Source organism: Dioscorea cayenensis, chromosome 20, assembly GCF_009730915.1.
Source record: "Dioscorea cayenensis subsp. rotundata cultivar TDr96_F1 chromosome 20, TDr96_F1_v2_PseudoChromosome.rev07_lg8_w22 25.fasta, whole genome shotgun sequence".
Taxonomy (NCBI): domain Eukaryota; kingdom Viridiplantae; phylum Streptophyta; class Magnoliopsida; order Dioscoreales; family Dioscoreaceae; genus Dioscorea; species Dioscorea cayenensis.
Window position 1 is genome coordinate 18,195,015 of NC_052490.1, and position 9,937 is coordinate 18,204,951.

A 9,937-nucleotide genomic window follows, 5' to 3' on the forward strand; every position below is an offset into this window, starting at 1 on the left:
TGCGGTTTACACGCATATATGGACGTGTCAAGTTTTTGCCGTTGATCCCGGTGAATAGGCGTTTAGAGATACTTTTTACTTTATTTTCTTAGCTATTTATTCATTCTATTTTATATCTTCTTTTCTAGCATCGTTCCGATTTTTTTTCTTTCTTTTGGTGCAGCTCCAGGTTATGACCCGAGGGAACCCTTCAATATTGATTGAAGGAAAACCCGAGCTCGAACGTACACTTAGAAGAAAAGGGAAAGAACATGTGCAAGAATAGTCTAATCTAGCTGAATTGGAAGTAGAAGAATTTGAAAACATGGCAGAATAGAATGAGCAGAAGTGGGCATTATCCAATTATGCTAGACCTTCAGTATTGGAGACACAATCGAGCATTGGGTGTCCCTGGATTACAGCTCAGAACTTCGAGCTGAAGCCGGCATTCATCCACATGTTGCAGAAATCCTCACAGTTTAATGGGTTGGCCGATGAGGATTCGAACAGTCATATAGAGAACTTTCTCAAGGTGTGCGACATGCTTAAGATAAACGGGGTAACGGTTGATACCATCAAGTTGAGAGCCTTCCCATTTTCCTTGAAAGGGAGAGCGAAGCAGTGGCTACACTCATTACCTAGAGCATCAATTACCACATGGGAGGAGATGATAGAAGCTTTTCTTGCCCATTATTTTGCTCCCAGAAAATTTGCAAAGCTAGGAATGAGATCTCATCCTTTGTACAATTGGAATTGGAGTCTATATTCGAGACGTGGGAAAGATTCAAGGAGATCCTGAGAAAGTGCCAGCAACATGGATTCCTGGAGTGGATGATTGTTCAAACCTTTTACAACGGTTTAAATCCGAGTACAAGGCAACTCTTGTATCCAGCAGCAGGATGTACCTTATGTAGCAAGACACCCGGTGTGGCCCGTCAACTAATTGAAGAAATGTGGTTAAACAGCTACCAATGGAATTCTAGGGAGAAGAAAAAGGTGGCCGGCCTCCATGAGATAGATGCAGTAATCTCATTGGCGGCTCAAGTGGAATCATTGAGTAAGAAGTTAGATCTCGTAACTTCGAATTGAGTGGCGGCGGTGACTACTTGCACGGGTGTGGTGCAGGACATGCTCCATCCGATTGCCCGATCTCAATTAGTGATGCATCTTCGGTTGAGAATGTCGATTTTGTAGGTAATGCTAAGAATAATCAAGGAAACCCATACAGCAACACCTACAATCCTGGTTGGAAGAGTCATCCCAATTTCACGTGGAGGAACCAAGGTCCATAAAAGGCCATGGGGCCACTGGGTTTCCAACAACAACAGCAAGCCCCAAACATGGAAAATTGAGTTTAAGGTTTGGAGACCTGAATAAACAATTTGGAGAAGGCCTTAACAAGGTTTGTGCAATCATCTTATACAAGATTCCAATCAGTTGAGGCTACACTTCGCAACCACACCGCCTCTTTGCATAATCTTGAAAATCAAGTAAGGCATATTGCGAAGTCCTTATCGGAAAGGCCACAAGGAAGCTTGTCGAGTAACACCGAGACCAACCCTAGAGAGCATGTCAAGGCGATCACTTTAAGAAGTGTCCGTGAGGTTGAGGGTAAGCTTCCGATGGAGAAGCCCAATGAACACGCACCCGAGGTTATAGAGGTTGAGAAGGGAGCAAGCAAAGAGAAGGAGGTGGCACCCCCACCTTTCAAGCCAATAATACCTTATCCCTCTAGATTGAAGAATGATCAAGGGGATGAACATTAAAAGAAGTTCCTGAGTTTGTTCAAACAACTGCACATCAATATTTCTTTTGTTGAGGCATTGGCTCAAATGCCTAAATATGCAAAATTCTTGAAGATTTGTTGACCAACAAGAGGAAGTTGGAGGACAGTGCTTTCGTGATCTTAGATGCTTCTTGCTTGGCCGTGTTGCAAAAGAATATGCCGAACAAGAAGAAAGACCGGGGAAACTTCATCATTCCGTGTAAGATTGGCAATTTGGGTGAAGAAATGGCATTGGCGGACTCAATGGCCAGTATCAACGTCATGCCATACACCTTCTTTCTGAAGCTAGGCTTGGGAGAGCCTAGGCCCACTTGGATGACTTTGCAATTGGTGGATCGAACAGTGAGATAACCGAGGATATCATTGAAGACGTGCTTGTTAAGGTGGATAAGTACATATTTCCTGTAGATTTTGTTGTGCTAGATGACAATAAGGATGCGGATGTACCCTTGATATTTTGGAGGCCATTCTTATGGACTTCCAAAGCATCGATTGACATGGACGACAGAGAGTTAACATTGAGAGTTGGAGATGACAAGCTCACATACCGCCTTGCTGAAGCCATGCGGCATTCTCTTGATTTCGTTGATACTTAGTATTTTCTAGACACTACTGATGAGATTGTTGATGAATATATGCAGGAATTGGTCAATCTAGACCCGTACGAGGGTTTGTTTAACGAAGGGGTGGACAATGAAGGAATCATGATGCTTGATTCAACGGAAGAAGTACCATCTACCACGAGGATCATGAAGAAGGTGCTCTAGAAGATGAAGAGGGCTAGGAGATGCCACTGGAAACGCTCCAAGGCTATCGGAGACGTGCGCAAACTGAACAAATTGGATGAATTATTGCTAGGTGGTCCCAAGCCTAATAATTCCCCCTCTACCTTCAAGAGACTTTGCTCATCATGTTTCCAATCTATGGGGAAGAGGTCAACCTTCATCTATGAGCCCCCGTGAGGTAGGACAAGGTACGTCAAGCTAAGTGATGTTAAACAAGCGCTTCTTGGGAGGCAACCCAAGTGTTTACTATTTTCTTAATTTGTTTGTTTAATGTTTGCTTGAAGAAATTGTTGAGTGTTGGTGTCTTGATTTGTAGATGGTTTTGCTATGATTTTCTTGTGGACTTGTAATTTCACCTTGTGTTTTCATGTGAATTTGATGAAGTTTTGGTTATTTGAGCTATATATCATGTTTCTCACTAGTATAGTAACATATTAGGTCAGGCTCTAAGTGTGTAAACATGTTCAAAAATTTTCTGCAGAGCCTGCAGTGTTTTCTAAGTCATCCAGAGAAAAAACACATGGGCGTGTGAAATTAACACATGACCGTGGTTTTGTATTGCGAGCTCATCCAGAGAAGGCACATGGGCGTGGACTCATTCCCGTGATTGACCTTGTGATTCTTGCACACCCCTGGGTAATTTCTGCACGGGTGTGTGATTTCCTGCAGGTACTTAGCAAACTATCCTGAGAGCACACAGGGGCGTGGAGTCGCCCATTTGGGCGAACTTGTTAAATACGCATGGGCATGGGTAGTTTTCACACGACCGTGCGGATCTCTGCAGATGAGTTCTCTCCATCTCAAAAAGACACAGGGGCGTGCGGCTGGCCCTGTAAGTTGGGCTTGTAAATGACCATGGCCATGCAGAATTTCCACACGGGCGTTTGAAACACTTAGCGATTCTTCTCGGGTGGACAAAGAAGCCACAGGGGTGTATGGCAGCCCCTGTGGGTTGGGCGCACGAGCGTGGGTATTTGCATTCAGAGGCAATGAGTGTTTTCCTGAGAGTGCACAGGTGTATGCACCTGCCCCTATAATGCTTTCTTGTGGAGGCGCATGGGCGTGGGTAATTTCCACATGCCCGTGCGGTTGTGCAGAACGCAAAGATTCGCGAGTCCTTTTAAAGGATCATCATTTCTTCTCATTCCCACACTCCCTCTTCGCCTGAGAGCACCCTCACACTTCTTTCTGACTTCGCACTGCCATATTTGGAGGGATTTTTGCGTGGTTTTCCGGCAGCTTCAAGGTTTTCCACTTCAACTCGTCGGTAAGCCATATCTTTTGTTCTCTTCACAAATTCTTGATTTTAATCGATGAAACATGTGAATAACGCTTTGTTTCTATAATTAGAATGAGTATGCATGTTTGGAACAATGTTATAAGCGATTTAACGGTGTTTTTTTTTTATTTTTGTGGCATGGCCGTGCCTTTTTTAGGCCCCATGGATCCACACGGGCGTGCGAAAATTCCACACGACTGTGTGGATTTCTGCAGCATTGCTTAATTGACTTGTTTGATCGGTTTTCTTTCAAATTTTACAGATATGGCACACAGGTCAAAGAAGCAAGCTGATAAGCGGCCGCGTGAGTCATCTCCTGAGTCCGAGGGTATGAGATTCACTATACCCGAGCATCAGGCCTGTTTCGAGCATTTATTGAGACTTTGGTTCAGACAGACTCGATTCTTAGACACGAGCATACTGAGAGATTTACAGCAGGGAGACGAGTTCAACGATGAGGTCGAGGATCTCGTATCAGTGGGTGGTTGGAGGCAGTTGTTGTCGATTAGAAAGCTAGCATCCGTGAGCTTACACTGGAGGTCTTATCATCATTCGAGTTCGATAGATCCTATTCGAGACTCGACAGCCTCAACGCCGTTTAGTTCAGAGCACTTGGACATTACCAAAGCATGATTATCACGCAGTTTTTAGTCTAGCTTGGCTTATACGAGGAGGCATTCATAGATACTGAGCAGTATTATCAGTTACCTACTGATTATCCTGGAGCTTTAACCCAGCACAGAGCTTAAAGAGCATTGTGTGGTCAAGGCCACTATGAGCCGGGGTTGTCCAAGGCCATGTGCCTTTCCTGACCTGTGTACAGATATTTACATGCCATCATGAGTAGGTCGGTGAATGGCCGTGGTGATAAATTGGCGTTCTGAGCTGGCAGGAGCTTCTATACTTGTATTTGATGATACAACGCATACCGATCCATCTAGGGCACATCGTCGCTGAGTACATTCGACATCAGGGTCAGTATGCCAGATTGGGAGTGATCTTCTCGGGTCCATACATTACGAGATTAGCTATGGATATGGATCTCTTGGGTATGATTTGCGGGGCCGAGAAGACGAGTATACCTGTATCCCTGAGCCTGGAGACGATGAGATTAATGGACATGGTTTACAGGGTTCAGAAGTGGGTTCATGGTCTGGTGCTACCGATTCCGGAGATAGCCGAGGAGGAGGATGATGATGCCGAGGCTTCCAAACCTACCCCCGAACCTTAGCCAGCACCGATGGAGTCCGAGGTACCTCATATGGCAGAGGATCCACCCCAGTACGCATGTTTTCACCATATCGAGCCCATGATCATTTTGAGATGCTTGAGAGTACTGTGGGAATGATACGGACAGAGGTCGCTGAGGCTCGCACAGGGATTGCTGAGATTCGGGCTACCCAGGCCACACAGCATACAGAGTTCATGGCACGTTTCGACATATTGCAGTGGATTTTAGAGCGGGACGTCGCCTCATCATTTGTCCTGCGGCCGAGAACTCCCCTAGCATGTCCAATACCTCCATTCCCTATTCCAGCATCAGTTGACCCACCATGTACTTCATCACCAGCACCAGCAGTAGCAAAGAGCCTGAGCATGACACCGACACTTAATTTGTTTTTTTTTTCTTTTCTTTTAATTTTGCACTTATATTTTGGACTTGTATTCTCAAAAAGGAGTCCCCTTCTGAGTTTATTTTTATTTTTCTATCTCGAGTTCTATTCATTGCTTCATCTTTTATATATTCGAGTTGTTTTATTTTTATTGAGCTTCACTGAACCCCCTCGTGTATCCGCACAAATGGTCTTGTCATCATGGGAATTGAGAACTTTGTCATGGCCACGGCCAAAGTGTTTCGGCACTTGGCCGTATGAGCTTCACAACCCGTTGGAACAACTCTCCCAAGGACATAGCTCCATCAAATACAATACTAGGAGTCAAGGGAGTATTTTTTTGATTGCTTATCCGACATTTGAATTTAATTGATATACATTATGAGTGAGCTTACATGAGTACATTGGGGACAATGTACAACTTAAGTGTGGGGTGGGGGGAGTTTCATAGTGCGCACATCTTTTTATATTAGTTTTTGATTGATACATACTCACATTACCAATGGTGGTTCATCTTAGTTGCAATGAATGTATTCTTGAGTTTAGGAGAATTTTTTTAACATTGAATATCCTCATGCTCTAGGTTTTTCTTGAATTTCCTAGGAATTTTTTTGCCCGATTAACACTTGTTGTACTTCTCACTCTTGAAACCCATTTGGAAACTCAAGTTTGATGTTAAAGGGACTAAGTATAGTTGTTTCTTTTGTTAATTCAAAAGCAAAAAGGATCAAAATAGTTTTATTTCTTATTTGTGCTTGTTGGGTGGAAAGAGCTACCACCTATGAAGTATGAAGCTACTCTCATAAGTCATATACTAGTTATGCCCTAATGAGAGAAAGAGCTATCTCATAGGATGGGTGAAAGCTACCACTGCGGTAGAAAGAGCTACCACCTCAAAAATGTGAAAGCCACCTTAGCGGCCGCTTTGGAAAGGGCTACCTTAGAGGATGTGTGAAGCTACTACCACCTTTGAAATGTTTTTGTTACTTTGTGCAGATCAATAAGACCCTTGTGCTTAGAACTTTGAGGAGTATAATGTGGGTTGTTTTGAGTAAGCTCACGCACTTAAACAATTTCGGGTTTGTTGTCCTTTTTTATTCAAGTTTTTAACTAGAGCATTGATTTTTCGTATTTAGTGTTAAAATTTTCCTTACTTGTAGAATGCTCTCTTTGTATGTTTTGGTGAACCTAAGGCCAAGCACTTCCAATGTTTCCTTCATCTATGCATATAATGTTTTAATCTTTGCTTGAGAACAAGCAAAAGCTTAAGTGTGGGGGAGTTTGATAAGTACTTGTGCGATAAGAATATGAAGTATTCTTTCCTTGTGTTGAGCATTACTTTTCTAAAGTATTAACGCTAATATGGGTGTATTTATGTTACTTTCATGCAGGTAGGGTTGTGAGGCCGATTATGAGAGAAAGAAGCCAATGTGGGTCATAATGCACTAATTTCGAGGAAATCTTACTAAGGTTCAAACGCGAAGACATAGGTCGGATTTCAGATGCAGGAATGTGTGCCAACCTCCTCATACTCAAGTTAGCACAACTATTTGGAAGGCACAAGGGCAGTCACATTCAAGCATTCTGACTTGTGCATATAGAACAAGATCTCCACCAACATGTCCGTTATTAAAGAGGCAAGGCGATCCACGACGTAAGTGTGTCCGTTTGCGTTACCTCGATAAAAGTATGGATTCAGGAGTATTTCAGGCTGCTACTATAGCAGGGCATTATAGAAATAATGTAGCAAAAATATCTCAGCAGCACTGTTTACAGGCGGCCGAGAAAATAGGAAAACAGAGAATCCACACGGCCGTGTGGAAATTCCACACACCTGTGTGAAAAATCCACAGGGGCGCCCATATGGTTGTGTAGATTCCCGATTCTAGCTCTTTAAAAGTCGATTTCAGCCCCGATTTTATCATTCTTTTCGCCATCTTTTCCCCAACTTGAGAGAGGGCAGTGGATAGGGTTTTGAGAGGTATTGGCTTGGTCTTTGGAGAGGTTCTGCGGCTCTGACATCGAGTGCCATTTGGAAGAAGGTTAGTGGGAGAGCTTTTGTCGGCACCGATCTGGCGAGGTGTATCCTAGGCCAGACAAAGGGACTGTTCCGACAAGTAGAGGACTCTCTATAAGACCATTGCCACGACTAACGAGGGTGTTTTCTATGGATGTTTTGTTTTTACATTCGATTTCATTGATTGTATCTAGCTCCATGGAGAGCTAAACCCTTAGTGCGTACTTGGGTATTTGTGAACTCTAGGATGTATTCATTTCATTGAATCTCTTTATTATGCTTTCAATTAATTGATATTTTTTGTGAGTTCTAATCTTGGAGACTTAATTGTATGAATACTACCCTAGAGTAACACTAGGGTTGGGAGTTCTTGTTGGTAACTCTTGTGAGTGAGTGACACACCATGAGAGTTAGACAAAGCTAGATTGGAGAGGGTTGAGAGGGTGAGTTGAGAGGTAGCGGAGCATCTCCTTTCCCCTCCAGTGTGATCTATCCTACCCCCACATTCCAAGAGTTCTTTGAGGGCATAGTAGAGTGAATGGGCTAAGGGATGACCTTCCGCTGGGGCTTAGTTGCGAGTGCAACGGAGTGAAGCACTGAAGTGATTTTAGCACCTAGGGCTTAATTGTGGCTAGGGATCTTCCACCTAGACCAAAGTGTTAGGTCTATACATAGGAATAGGGTTTATCACTTGGAATCCCTAGAACTCATTGCAATTCTATGCGAGTGCGAGGTTGAGAGGTTATTCAATCTCTCCTCCGGGACATGTATAGAGTTAGGCATGGTTGACCTTAGATTTGGGATCATGTAATTAAGGATTTCCACCACTCATTGTTGCATCAATTAGGAAGTATAATAGAGGGTTCTTGCACTTGAAACGATTATCCTAGGCGGATAAATATCCGGGTACCCCATCTTATCGATTACCTTAACTTCTCCTTTACTTGTGCTCTCTTTCTTGTTGCTTTTATTTTCTTTATTTCATATTTTTTTCACACTTATCACTATTCCATATTCCACATTAGTTAAGAAACAACTTAAGTGTTTTTATTTCCTACTCTCTGTGGATATGATACATACTCATCTGGGATTATTACTTCGACACCTGTGCACTTGCGGTTTACATGCATATACGGACGTGCCAATAATCCTATGTTTTCTTTTTCGGAATGCCTCCTATTTATGAGTAAGAGGCATTTCAAAAAGAAAACATAGCATTAAGGTTTTGATTCACAAATACAAGGCATTACCAAAAGAAGACATTGGATTCGGATTTTGAAAGAAAATAATTGGGTTTTGATTGAAAGGTAGGAGACATTATGAAAAAAACATAGGATTATGGTTTTGATTGAAAAATAAGTGCCATTCAGAAAAGAAAACATAGGAATAGGGTTTTGATTGAAAAATGAGACATTTCAAAAAGAAACATACGATTAGGGATTTGATTAAAAACTAGCGAGACATTACTAAAACAAAAGATAGGATTAGGTTTTTTATTAAAAAAATAAGACATTCCAAAAAGAAAACAAAGGATTAGGGTTTTGATTCAAAATTGAAAGTAGGACACATTCCAAAATGAAAATATAGGATTCGGCTTTTGAAATATAGGATTTGGCTTTTGATAGATGTATAGAAGATAATCTAAAAAGAAAAAATAGGATTGTGGTTTCGAGTCAAATATAGTATTCATTCTGATATTAGGACATTTTTATAATTGTTGTGGCTCCCAGTACAGAAATGTCTCATATTTTTCAATCAGAACCTTAATCCCATGTTTTGTTTTTGGAATGCTCCCTATTTTTCAATCAAAACCGTAATCTTATATTTTATTTTCGGAATGTCTTCTATCTTTCAATCAAAACCCTATTTCTATGTTTTCTTTTTGGAATGCCCCCTATTTTTCAATCAAAACCCTAATCCTATGTTTTTTTAGTGTGTATTATTTTTTAATCAAAACCGAAATTCTATGTTTTCTATTGCGAGTGTCTGCTATTTTTAATTAAATAAATGAGACATTGCAAAAGCATATTTTTAGTAGAGTTTCTCGTTTTTAGGAATATCTACTATTTTTTAATCAAAACCCAAATATTTTGTTTTCTTATAGTAATGTCCCCTATTTTTTAAATCAATACCATAATCCTATATTTTCTTTTCAAAATGCCTACAATACTTGAATCAAAACCATAGTCCTATGTTTCTTTTAGCACTCCAAAAATTTTTTTTTACTCAAGAACATAGGATTGAAAAACCCTGATCCTTTGTTTTGTTTGCAAAATAGTAGAAATTCTGAATGATAGTTTGACATGGCTCCTATTTTTTTAAATAAAAACCCTAATCCTTTGTCCTATTAAATAAAGTAAAGTCTCCTATTTTTCATTCAAAATACTAAAATTAAGTTTTAAATGTTATAGGAATGTCTCCTATTTTTTAAAAAAAACACAAATCTTATGTTTTCATTTGGGAATGTCTCCTAATTTT

General features: G+C 41.1%; 1 non-coding gene across 1 annotated transcript; it reads right to left on the bottom strand.

Annotated features, from left to right (window-relative positions):
- Positions 1 to 694: 694 nt before the first annotated feature.
- LOC120252309 lies at positions 695 to 800 on the bottom strand. Its single transcript, XR_005533850.1, has one exon. It is a non-coding gene; the product is annotated as a small nucleolar RNA R71 (small nucleolar RNA).
- Between the last annotated feature and the right edge of the window lie 9,137 nt (positions 801 to 9,937).